Here is a 13,770-nt window from a genome sequence, read left to right on the forward strand (position 1 = left end):
CGTCAGTGTACAGAAGTCACAGTGCTTTCACCTAGTTACTATGAGGGTTCATAAAATAACCTCAAGTAGTAAACGTTTTCAATGGAATGGAGGTCTAAGTCAATGAGGGAAAAAAAGAGTTATAACTTTTTCATTTCTTTACTCGATTTCCACAGAACTACATGCCCTTCTGGTTTTCTTCCCTGTCCCATCCACCCATTTCCCTACACCCACAGCCCTAGTAACCTGTCAGGGCCAGCTCTTCTTTTTTTGAAGATTTTATTTTTAAGTAATCTCTGCATCCAACATGGGGCTCAAACTCACAACCCCAAGATTAAGAGTCGCATGTTCCACCAACTAAGCCAGCCAGGCACCTCTTGATGTGGTTTCAACCAAGTCTGAGCCTCATACCCTGAGATCTACCCCTGGCCTCCCAGGGACCAATAACAGTGACAAATACATGGGAACTAAGTAGGCAACTTGTATGTGGGCAGGGCTAGGCACATGATACAGCTCTCAAATTGGCTTTCTTGCTTTTATCTAAATCAGTAATAAACAAAAACTGATAAATGTTATTTTACCAATACCTTTCAGCAAAGCTATTTCAAACTAATTCTAACCACTAAGCTACTCATGGGGATTTTTTAAATGGTCCATCTGAAATAAGACACAAAGTGGCCTCTGCCCATCTCCCATGACTCTACTATATCACTTGCTATATAAACGTTTTGGTCCTAAATACTATTCTAATTTAAGACAGTGACCTGTCAAAACACAGATATGGAAAAAAATAGCAAAACAAAACCCTTGGAACTGATTTTTTTATTAATTTGACATTAAGGACTCAAATGAACACTTTGACCTTAAATCCCATTTTTCCATGCTTTCCCTAACCCTATAGAACACTAAATATTCATCTGTAAGCTGGCTTTTCTTCATCTCTAGTACAGATTCTACTGTCCATTGAAAAACAAAAGCTTTGGCTTCCCTCCCATACTAGTAAAACATTTTAAGAGAATTTCCATTCCCCTTGGGTCCCAGTGTGAGAATCACTCTGGTCTGTGTAGAAGCCCTTTGGATCCAAGCACCTAGAATCTATCCTTGGCAAAACAGACCTTCAGGAAAACCCTCTCCAGGTAGTTCTCACTACCAACCACTGGGTATTTTCTACTGCAGTGGATATTATGCTAAGTGAAGTTCCTGGTAATAGAAAATGTAATCTAACACAACTGGTAGCAAAAATAATTAACCAGGCCCTGTTCACTCACTAGAAAATATACCCCACATGCTCAGCCTCCTTGTCAAGGGTCATCACAGCACCTAGAAGAGAGGGCAGAATGATATAAGCATGGCCACTTCCCAACAGCAGCATTCAAATCAAGAGATATCCAACACCCATATCCAAAAATAATTTCTAACTTTTTAGCTTTACCCATTCACTGATTCATCAAACACCTAATATGATGTTCACTAAAAAAAAAAAAAAAAAGTAGTAAGAGAACAAACAGATGCTTAAAAAGGACTAACCCAGTGCTTTTTCCACAGCAGATATTCAATAAATGGTGAACACAAGTAAGGGTGTATGAATGACAACAATACAGAGCAGTGTCTGATAAAACATCCCAACACAAGGATACCTTGGTTAGAGGCACTTGCCACTCCACTCCAATTAGCCTTCAGGATAAAAAGAATAGGGAGAAGGGTAGGGGGAAAATCCACAAATACCTAGATTCAAACTTGTTCTTAGTTAAATTAACATCCAAGATCCCAATTTCACACCAAAGAAAGACAAAAAGCCACTAACATTTATACTTGTCTACTCAAAGTAGTTTCCAGAGCACTGACAATCAGGGTTCCCAACATATTCTAATCACTATGACCTTTATCACAAAATGTCCATTAAAAAGAGTTTTATTTCTTATGCTATTAACAAAGTGTTAAGTAGATTCTTTCTATCATATTTGCTTGGGTATCCTAAGTTCTGGTTTAAACAAATGACTCCCACACTTCTAGAAGGGACTCAGTTGGGATAGTCTGTTACTTTTAGTGTAATCTTATAAAGGCTGGATTCTTTTTAAGCTCTTAAAGGGGACTTAGGCAAAATTCTTTTGATATTTTTTTAGAAGATCATCTTCAGTATTTACATATGTTACACAATTATTCATGCCAATAGGAAGAAAAAGCACATTTTATTTCCAAAAGGCTCCCTTCACTGAAACCTGTAATTGCTTACATATCTGATATTGACTTCCTGCATAAAACAAAAAACAAAGCAACAAGTATAATCATGGGTCTCAAAAGAGAGTTGTATAAAGAAAAATACAGAGTGCTCAGCTTGTTTAGCCAGACAAAGAGAAAGAAAGGATGAGTCCAGAGAGGCAATCTGCACATTTGGTAGCTGCCACTGGGGCCCAGGAAAGACAACTCGTTCCCTCTGTGAACATTTGTGTGTTGAAGAAGGATGGGAAAACCGTGAAAGCAAGAAACATGAAAAGAAAACTCAGGCTAATAACAAGGAGATAATCTGTGATTATCAGTCTGGAAAGCTCAGAAAATGTTTCTTAGAGAGGTTGTGAAATCTCTTGAGAGACAGCAAATCACTTGAGAGAGATTAAGGATATTTGGAGGCAGAGTGAGTTAAAATAGTCAAATGGTTGTACTATACAGGAGATTATATCTGAGAACCAAAAGGATACCCCAGTCCTATTTTTCTAAAGCTTTCAGCTACCTTAGAAAATCTAAATCACTCCTTTAATAAATGATAAAAATAACAAATGCTTACCAAATATAAAAACATTAACAACTGTGTGAGTAAGCAATGAACCAAAAATGCAACCAAACATCTCTGACATTTAACTAAGAGCACTGTCCAACGTAACTCCTCATCAGGGAAATACAAATCAAAACCACACTGAGATACCACCTCACGCCAGTCAGAGTAGCTAAAATGAACAAATCAGGAGACTACAGACGCTGGAGAGGATGTGGAGAAATGGGAACCCTCTTGCACTGTTGGTGGGAATGCAAACTGGTGCAGCCACTCTGGAAAACAGTGTGCAGGTTCCTCAAAAAATTGGAAATAGATCTACCCTATGACCCAGCAATAGCACTGCTAGGAATTTACCCAAGGGATACAGGAGTGCTGATGCATAGGGGCACTTGTACCCCAATGTTTATAGCAGTACTTTCAGCAATAGCCAAATTATGGAAAGAGCCTAAATGTCCATCAACTGATGAATGGATAAAGACGTTGTGGTTTATATATACAATGGAATACTACTTGGCAATAAGAAGGAATGAAATATGGCCTTTTGTAGCAATGTAGATGGAACTGGAGAGTGTTATGCTAAGTGAAATAAGTCATACAGAGAAAGACAGATACCATGTTTTCACTCTTATGTGGATCCTGAGAAATTTAACAGAAGAAGACCATGGGGGAGGGGAAGGGGAAAAAAAAAAGGGAGGGAAGCAAACCACAAGAGACTCTTAAAAACTGAGACTAAACTGAGGGGTGGGAGGGAGGGGAAAGTGGGTGATGGGCATTGAGGAGGGCACCTGTTGGGATGAGCACTGGGTGTTGTATGGAAACCAATTTGACATTAAATTTCATATAAAAAAAAGACCTTTATAGTGGAAAAAAATAATAAAATAAATAAATAAATAAGAGCATTGCCAAAGTCACTATTTGAAACCTCAATTCTCAAAACTTAAGAGCATTCTCACAGAAACTCCTACCAAAAGATCACCAACAATGAGGCTTGCCATTCTCTAGAGGAAATTCCAGCTGATTTTCCTTTCTGATCTATAACTACAGGCTACAGATGAAACAAAATGGCTTTCAGGTGACACAAGATAACAAACTACAAGAAGGAACCAAGGGACTAATCAGGGCATGAACTCTGTCTGATGCTAGAGCATTACCCTCACCTAGAAGAACCAGAAAAACTGAGCTAAGAAATCCCTCTGATATCAAACTCCAGACACTTCTAAACAAAAGTGGCAAAGCTGGAACTTGAACCCATATCTTTCGAGTCTAAATCCCCTATGCTGAGAAGTCACATTCCTCTGAGATCCAAAACCCAAACTGAGTCGTCCTGATACGATCAGAGCCGCTCGTGAGAATTTTACCTATCAAAGCCCTATCAATGGGGTAAGCAAGCTCTCCAGTTAGAGGCTCTTTAAGGTAAAAATGGGTATAGAGAACTGAGATCCTATGTTGGGTTTACATTTTTTATTTTACACAAAACTATGGTTGACTCTAACATTAATTAAAATAAAAATCCTTGGGGCGCCTGAGTGGCTCAGTCAGTTAAGCATCCAACTCTTGATTTTGGCTCAGGTCATGATCTTACAGTCCTTAGATTGAGCCCCATGTCTGGCTCTGCGCTGACTGTGGAGCCTGCTTAAGATTCTCTCTCTCCCTCTCCCTCTCCCTCTGTCCCTCCCCTGCTTGCACATGCACAAGCTCTTGCTCTCAAAAATAAATATATAAACAAACAAACAAATAATAAAAATTCTCTAGCTGACCAACTTGATTTTCTGCCTTTTTTGGGCACAACTCCCCCACTACCTGGTATCCCTTGCCTAAAAACCAATTCTTTAGAGTAACTGACAAGTTCAGAGAAAAAGGCCTAGATGTCGCACAAGGAAGAACCAGTTGCACTAGACTGTATTCAAAGTGGGAGACAATTCTAATAAAATGGCTCCACCCACTGCTGCCCTTCCTGAGCCCATTATCTGCAGAGAATCAAAGGGTCTAGCTATAAACTTGGGTATTCAAAGGCCCCCTAAGCTCTCTAGGTGTATATATGAACACAATTACTGGTAAGAAATGTAGAGGGGTAGGAAGAGCTCTGCACATCTCTAAATCCTGGCTTTCCTATCCCTTTGAAATTCCCACACAGTAACTTTGCAAAGGTATGCTATTGTTCCTCCATGACAAAAAAGTGAAATAAAGTGCATTTTCTCTTAACTGGTTTTATTAAGAAACGGAATCTCAATTCATTTTTACCTTGGCAATACCAAATTTTAAAATTCAGCATTTTTAGGAAACAAGGAAATGTTGGGGGGAAAGGACACCTCAACTTAAATGAGATCTTTAGAGCAGAAGCCCTGGTTTGGGAGCTCAACTTTCCTACTTAGTAAAGGCTCTTAAACAAATTACAACATTGATCTCTGTCCTAGGGTAATTATAAAAACAAACAAACAAACAAACAAAACAAAACAAAACAAAAAACTTTCACCAAAGCATTGCAACACATGTGGGAAATACAAAGGACAAACCATGTTGCCCCACATACACATTCCAGTTCAATGTTTGCCCGGTCAGATCCAGCTCTTTTCTAGATCCCCAGCAGCCCTGTGGTCAGTGCAACAAAGTCTTACCCAGTGAACCAAGCTACTGGAGAGGCCAGGAATTTAAACATCCAGGTATATTTCCTACATTCACATTTTTTTTTAATCTCCTTTATTAAGAACTACATCTTGCACCTTACCTGTGATGAGCAAGTTACAAATCCTGTACCCTGATGTCACATTAATCTTCAAAAATGGCTTTGCCCATCACTCCTTTTCTCAAAAATCTTTAAAGCCAGACCATGCATATAGGATAAAGTTGCAACTCCTGAGCCAGAATTCAAGCTGACCAGTCTGCTTCAACTGAACTTCCCACTGCCCATTGTGGAAGGCAGCTGTGGAGGCACAAACTTTAGAGGTAGACAACCAGGAGTTAGAATTCCAGCTCTACCACTCACTACCTGTGTGATCTTCAGCCAAGTTACTTATATTTCAGCTCTTCTCTTTGTAAAACAAGAATTCCCTCTCTTTAAGACAAGAGTAACAACACCTACTTCGTATCACTAGAAGATGAAAGAGAGAGTGTGGCATGTGGCACCGAGTAAGATGCTCAGTAAGCATCACATTTCTCCCCAGCTCCAATCCAAATGATCTACTGTCTCTCTTCTTGGAAACTCTCCCTAGCAACTCTCCACCAGGTTTAGAGCCATGCTTTGCTTCAAGGCCTAATTGAAATCCCTTCTCTTCCTTAAAGGCACTCTGGTTCATAATCATATTCTCCTCTGAGCTTCTATAATTAATTCTTATATTCTAAGCCAATGGATCTAAAGTTTTTATTCTTCTCTTATGTGTCACTCCTCTTTCCCCAATGAATCCACAAACCCAAGAGCAAAGTTTTTACTAATTATCAGCCAGTCACTAAGTGTTCCATAAAAAATACTTTGAAGATAACACCACTTCCCATATGCACTTGAACAAATCACCCCCATATCTTAGGGAGTTTTTCCAAGGGTAATAGTTACCGGATAAATGAAAAGGACGCTTGTATCTACGTAGTCACAGTGGAACTCTCAGACAAGCCAGCAGAGTCCAGGAAGCCTTTACTTCACTCCATGCATTCAACAGGCTCTTCTTAAGCTCCTTCTTTGTGCGGTCCTTAATTCAGCACGGGAGACAGACTATGAGCAATTTGGTTTCTACCTTTGATCAGCTTTCTGAAATCTAGACTATTTCAGGTTCTTTAGAAACCCGTCTCTGAAAAATCTCATCAGTGAAGGGATTCACCTTCTGAAAATACTACTTGGGGAAAAAAGTAACACAGTCACTTGAGTTTTAATCTTGTGGCCCTATCCCAAGATGGCCAGTTGAAGTGTGTGCATATAAAAGATAACTCAAAACTGTCCTGGAGCTGAGATAATGACCTCTTTCCCATTCCCAAGACCCTGCTGCCCAAACAAGAGAAACACCTGCATGGGATAAAACCAAGAGCTAGACTAAGGCAGCATTAAAACAAATTCTCTCAGTTAGTGAAGTTGTTTTATTCATGTCCAAGTAACTGTAAACTACATTCGTATAAAGATCCCAGGAAAATGCAATAATCCTTAAAAACACTTGAAAATGTTCAGTCTCTTAAATTCTACTAAATTACTAAATTCTTGGATAAGGTAGCACAAACATTGGCTAGTCTTGAGTCACTTAAAAAATACATCTTTAATACTTAGTGCATTTCAGGTGAAGGACAAAAAAGGAAAGCTAATCATTCACCAATACTTGCAGTTTAATTTGTTAAAGTCATAGAGTACAAAGTTAATTTTCCTTTGTTTGAGTTCCGTGTGTGTGTGTGTGTGTGTGTGTGTGTGTGTGTGTGTGTGTGTGCGCGCGCGCGCGGGCGCGCGCGCGTCCCTCAAGGAGCCTGCATACAACCACCACAGCTGCAGGTTAGGGCTCAACAGCCACAGCAGAGGCAGAGCAGCTTGGCGAGTCCAGGGGACCAACCGGCGGCTGCACGCGAAACCCACTCACAGGCCCGCCGGGACTGCCCGCAGTCTCCTCTGCGCACCGCAGCTCTGCACTTCCCCAGATCCCTGGTCTCCCTGCTCCCCACCCCCAACTGCGTGGCCCCAGCCCGCCGGAAAGGCTGCCCCGACCCACCGCCCAGAGGGCAGTCCCCACCAGCCCCGCCGAGCTGCCCCCCTCCGCCCTGCTCTTCTGCGCCTGCAGAGGCCCCCGAGTGTGGGCGCCCGGCGCGAATACTCACAGAGCTGAAACTTGGCCGGGGCTAGGAGCGGTGAATAGCGGGAAAAGGGCTAGGGCTGCAGCGGCGGGCAGGGCGCGGCAGAGCGGAACCGGCGCCCCTCCTGCCCGCCAGCCGCGGGAGCCAGGGCACGGGCACCCCACCCCCTCCCGAGGGAAGACGGGCTGGGAAAGCCAGGGCGGCGGCCGGACGCTCTTACCTCTTGAGTTCTCCAGCCAGGCTGGGCGCTCGCACTGATGGGGGCTTGTCTGGAGCCGCGCAGCCCGGAGGAGGAGCCGCTCCGGGAGAGAGGGCGGTGGTCGGGCAGGCATCCGCGCCCGGGGCTGCGGCCGGGCTAGGGGGAGAGAGATGGGAGGGAGCACAGATTTGAGTGGAGGGGGGCGTGGAGGAGGTGTGCCTCCACCCGAGACAGAGAGGGTGGGCTGCTGAGCCCGGTGGCGGGGTGTGCTCCAAGGCACTGGAGGGAACAAGAAAACCCGCGCTGAGAGTGTGGAGCTTGGGGGGGGTGGGGGGGTGGGGAGGGTGTGCTGGGGTTGGGAAAATGGAGGTGGGGGGCAGGATGAAGAGTTGGCCCACAAACCGGACGGCCCTCACCTCGGCACCATCCGAACAAGAATTGTCTGGGTCTGGAGCAAAACACAAGGGGATCTGAAACTTTATGTCATTTTCTCATACACACGTGACCCCCCTGCAGTCCAGATGGTTTCAATCACTGGAGGAAAAAAGCGGCTCTGCTGGTATGCATGAAAAGCCGGAGCTGGGAGAGTCTGGGAAAAGCTGCCTGTACAGTTTGTCTGCCTTCAAACAAACCGATGAGCTCTTTCCGTTCTTCCAGCCCTTGGCCTGGGGCAGCCCTGCAAAACCCAAAAAGACATTACAAGAAGCTACGTTTGGTACTGCCAACAGTGGCAGAGGAACTCTGAAAGCAGTAGGGTTCCAAGGAGTTTGATCTGAACCAAAAGTTCCAAGGGCATCCTGAGATTTTGTTTTAAATACTCCATGTGGCTTGCAAAACCCAAAACTAGAATAGGGTGTCATTAAATAAGCAATGGAATACTAGCAGTGAGAATCTGTGATTTATTAGTGGAATTCTGAAAGACATTGTTAACTCAGTGTGACAATCCACTTGGAAAAGAATCATGCAAACCACTTAAAATCCAAACCCACACATACTTGGTGGGATGTTAGGAACCCATGTTACCCAATTTCTCATCCCATAAATCACTATAAATAGACTTTGATATTGGAATGCACAAATCTGACTTTCACAAACCTAGTTATAGCTTGAAGGAGCAAATGTATATGAATGAAGATAAACAGGCTATAAAGGCCAAGACATGTTTCAAAGCCCAGGCCAATTCAATTGTCACATGTCTGAAAGAGGGATTTATTCAGCTCAGAAATAATGGTGGGGTGGGGGTGGGGGCAGGGAGGCACCTGGGTGGCTCAGTAGGTTGAGCATTAGACTCTTGATTTCAGCTCAGGTCATGATCTCAAAGATGTGAGGATCAAGCCCAGAGTCTGGCTCTGCGCTGAGCATTAAGCCTGGTTAGAATTCTCCCTCTCCTTCTGCCCTTCCCCTACTCACTCACATTCTCTCTTGCTCAAAAATAATAATAATGGGGACTTTAAGATACATCCTAAAAACAATTTAACTTGTTCATGATCAAACAGAAATAGTGGCAAGAATCAAACCGATAAAGTCTATTGTTCCTTTGCCCAAAAAGGATATTAATATAAATCACTGGCACGAACTCTTTATCTTGTAATATTAGTGCCAGAGGATACATTTGGCCTTTCTAGCAGAAGGCCTTATACACAGAGTAAACACAGTTGTCTGTGTGTGAAAAATATATCAGCTCTTGGTAAAGTGAATTGATTCTACATTAAGAAAACCCAAGGTTTCCATTGTTGAGGCACACTGGAAAATACAGATGACAACCTGAAACTAGGCAAATCAAAACAAGTTTTACTCCAAATTCAAAATCTAGCAATGAGTTTCTCCTCTAGTTTAGTGAAGTACTTGAACCCTTCAGGAGACCAAGGCCATATATGGATGGACTTAGCCTTCTCCAATCTTCAGTCTCAAATTAGGGTGGTTCTACACTCCAAAAGCAACAAGAGAATTCATGTAGAAGAATCCTTAGGGGACACAAGCCACAGAATGCAATAACACTCCAGGCAAATGCCACCTGCAGCTCCTTATGCTGTATAAGGAGGTTCTTAAGTTTCTCACTTGCAAGACTATTAAAACTTCTACTTATTAAAGTCCTTTCTTATGAATGACAACTGTAAAGAAAGCCATCCCAAAAGAAAGCATCAAGATTTTCTTTATTCAGACCCAGGACAGTAACTGTTTTCATCTCCAAGAGCTGCCGCTGCTGCCTCCTATGTGTACTAAAGCAATGTAAGAGGGCAATAATGAGATACAAATGGTTCTTTTTTTTTTTTTTTGCCAATGCTATTGCAAATTATACATTGAGCTTTTCTAATTCTTAAGAAAAACCTTAATTAGATCTGCTCTTTCAGAAAGAAAATTAACATCCCTTAAGTTTTTTAAATACAGCCTAAATATAGTCTTGAGTCTAAACTCCACTGATGTCAGTCTCAGTCAGTTAACACTGGCCAAAATTTTATTAGAGACACTGACAACTGAAATGTTTCTAATACTAATTTAAAAGGTGCTAATTAAGTAATTTACATTAATCTAATGTCCACATCACACGACAAAACTAAGGGAGATGTAAGCTCGAGGACTGGGACCAAGTCTATCTTTGCTAATAATTACATTGTTATGTGCCTAGCACAGTACCCAGCATGAGATATGTGCACAATAAGTACATGGTGTTTGAGTAAATGAAAAATGAATAAAACCACTCCCCATAAGGTGACAATCCTGTAGAGGCATGTGACTTGTAAACAACTGAATGAAATCACAGCTTTAGGAAGGATACTAGCAACAGAAAAGAGGAAGAGGTAATTAGCATTAGCTGGCTTTGGGCTTTATTCACAAATAAGAAGAGTTTACAAAGGAATTTGGTATATTTGGTGCCTAATTTAGGGATCTCACAGATACACTTTCTCAAGTCCCCATTATTCAGTCCCCTCAACACAGAGCCAAGACAAGATTTGAGCATAAACATCCTGGCTCTAATTTGGATAGTATGAATACTGTTCCTTTCATCCTCTCAAATACATCGCCTCCACCCCCAAGCCATTTCCTCTGTACTGTCTTCTGTCAGTCTAATGAAAGTTTCCTAATCTTTAGAAGCAGTAGCTTTGCTTCTCTTTGTGTGGAGAAATACAATACACTCTGATTACATGCTTATATTCCATACAGATGCCTGGCAACACATCTTATAGCTAAGAGTCTGTTTAATATTTTAACTTTGAGGGACTTATGATTCAACTATTTTGTTATATACCAAAATAGCACTTGACATCACAGAGATGGGCTTTACTTCCTTTTGCTATTTTAAATCCTGCACTTAAACATGGTGAGTGGCTTGGGTTTTCTGGTTCATAGATTTTGCTTTGGAGTGTTTTTTTTTTTCTTCGAGGGACAAAGGGATTAAGATTTTTGAGGAAGTCTTCCAGGTTTGCAGGTCTAGTACTCATGAAGCAGTTACTTCCTCCTACATACTCTGCTTACAATATTATATGTGGTCTTAATTAAAGGGGGAATTGGGGTCTTATTATGCTTCATGATCCAAATAACCAGGTTTCTCTAAGGCAGGCAACTGGGCAAGAAGGTTGGCCCAGATGACCTACCTTTAGGTTTTCTAGGGCATGCTTTTCTACATATCATTTCCTTCTTTAAATTTTTAATAAAAATTTTATGTTTTGTTTTAAATAACTAAACTTAAATGGTAAATATTGAAATCACTCTAAATAATTACTAATTATTAAAAATTAGTAATAATTTTTAATCACTCTAAATAATTACTAATTATTAATCCATAACCTCAACAAGTACTATTTAATCCAATTCTGTTTCCATTCCCCCTACATTTGAGTAGAACCTCATTTCTAAAGCACCCAATATTCACCCTTGAACTTTTTCCATAAGCTTTAAGACTTAGGGCCAGTTTCAATATAAAACAACTCTGATCTGTAATCTCCAGAAGCCCAGCATGCCTCAGGAGTAGCTATCAAGGTCATCCCTCTGGCTTTTTACTTTCCTCTTTTCCAAGACCCTCAAAAGGCGAACGGGACTTATATTCACACAGCTGAAATGTCAGTAGTATGAATCCTTATGACGAATTTTTGCAATCAGTAAAGCATAATAGCATGTACTACAACACTAGTTCCTAAAGCTGAGAGCCCTTCAGAATCATCTAAGAAGCTTGTCAGAAATACAGTTTCTGGCTATAGTCCCAGACCTACTGAATTAGAATCTCCAAGGTTAAGAAACACTACACTAAATTAATTGTAAGATCTTTGTCAGTTCTACATAGGCCAATTTTCCCTTAGAGGAAAGCCCCTCTATCACCACACACTCACACAGGCTTCCCAAAAGAAATCAAGCAAGACATTATATGAATTGAAACATAATATAGCTCTTTTCTTCCCAATAAGCAACTTCCTTAGTCACAATTGCCTTTACAGCCTACCTCTGAAAGAAAAAAAAAATCCTTAAACTGATGTTTAAAAAAAGTATATTCCTACTAAACAAAGTTTAACAAGATTTCAAAACAGATCATTGAGGACTCAGCATGTTTTGTTAAACAAACAATAGCACGAATAGGTCACTGAAACTATTGATTATATCTCTATCTTTGGTAATCAAGTAAGATAATCCGTAACTGACCTAATGTATATTCTGTTAAAAGCTACTTAGTTTCTAAAATTGTAGAGGATAAGTGGGGCACCGGGGTGATGGCAGGGGGAGGCCTCAGTTGTTTAAGTATCCGACTTAGGCTCAGATCATGATCTCACGGTTCATGGGTTCGAGCCCCGCGTCAGGCTCTGCGCTGACAGCTCAGAGCCTGGAGACTGTTTCAGATTCTGTGTCTCCCTCTCTCTCTGCCCCTCCTCCACTTGTGTGTGCTCTCTCTCTCTCTCTCTCTCTCTCTCTCTCTCTCTCAAAAAAATAAACAAACATTAAAAAAATTTTTTTAATTGTAGGGTATGAGAAACACAGAACCCAAAATTGTGTGTAAACATTTTTTCATTGTGACTTTAAAATATATATATATATATTTTTTATATACGTATATGTATACGTATATGTAAGATATATACCTGGTTGAAAACTTAAAAAACAGTATAAAAGGATATTTGGAGAAAGAGAAGTCTTCCTTCCTACTCCTGTCCTCCAGCTCCCCTCTCTTCAGGCAATCACTGTAGTTTCTTGTATATGTTTCCAGAGATATTCAAAGGGAACAAAAAATTATTTATTGTGTATAACGCATTTTTGGGAGAAGAAGTCCAAAGCCTATAACGGATTATCAAAGAGGTTCAAGATCTCAAAAAAGATAGGAATCCCCATTCTAGAGCAAAGCTAAGGGTTCACGCTCTATTTCAGTCCACTGGAAGGATTAGCAGAATTGCAACCTTCATTTTACTTATGAGCGTTACTACGCACAACTCCAGACTACAAAATAGCTTCAGCGACCAATGTTGGTTAACATGCAGATGTGGTTATAAAATGCCACATCTGTTTGTAAATAACTTCCTCATTTTTATGTTTTTCTTAAGCCCTCCAATAAATAGTTCCTTCTGTTACTGTGTTAATAGACTGACAGTGAAAATCTGTACAAAAACTTCTGGCATATACATACCCTCACAACCTGAAATTTTTCTTTTGTAATAAGAGAAAGATTCTATTTATATCTACACAGAATTTAAGGGGGAAAATTGACTTAGTATACTCTTGGTAGATATAATTAACATAAGTTACAAGGTTATTAATAAAGATCTTAAGAACCTTATGTTTGAAGATATACATTATTTTTGTCAAGATGGTAAATCTCATTTGGATTTAAGTGATTATTACTTTCATAAGTGTTATAATTGGGATTTTAACATAAAGCTACAAATAAGCTATTAGTTTGTTAAAGTACTTAAGGGCTAACTGAACAGTTTCCCTTATCCCCTTTTTCAGAACAGAATCTGTTTCCTTGCCTGAATACCATGTAGTACTTTTCACTCTCCCCTTCCTAAGTGTATGAGAGATATAGTACATAAAATCAAGTTTCTTTTCCTATAATCAGCTTACAAAAAGGTTTAGTCTGACCTAG

The 13,770-nt window shown here is 40.6% G+C and overlaps 1 protein-coding gene across 5 annotated transcripts in view; it reads right to left on the reverse strand.

Annotated features, from left to right (window-relative positions):
• DENND2B (DENN domain containing 2B) overlaps window positions 1-13,770 on the reverse strand; it is a 178,809-nt gene that overhangs the window by 149,573 nt on the left and 15,466 nt on the right. For 4 of the 5 annotated variants that reach the window (XM_042904027.1, XM_042904023.1, XM_042904025.1 and 1 more), the window contains exons 3-6: window positions 8,123-8,382; window positions 7,728-7,862; window positions 6,297-6,429; window positions 1,248-1,299 (exon numbers count right to left, since the gene is read on the reverse strand). The gene's annotated coding sequence lies outside the window, so the exon portion shown is untranslated. The remainder of the gene's footprint in view (window positions 1-1,247; window positions 1,300-6,296; window positions 6,430-7,727; window positions 7,863-8,122; window positions 8,383-13,770) is intronic. The other variant, XM_042904024.1, reaches the window with a different exon arrangement.

This window comes from Panthera leo, chromosome D1, assembly GCF_018350215.1.
Source record: "Panthera leo isolate Ple1 chromosome D1, P.leo_Ple1_pat1.1, whole genome shotgun sequence".
In the NCBI taxonomy this organism is placed as follows: Eukaryota; Metazoa; Chordata; class Mammalia; order Carnivora; family Felidae; genus Panthera; species Panthera leo.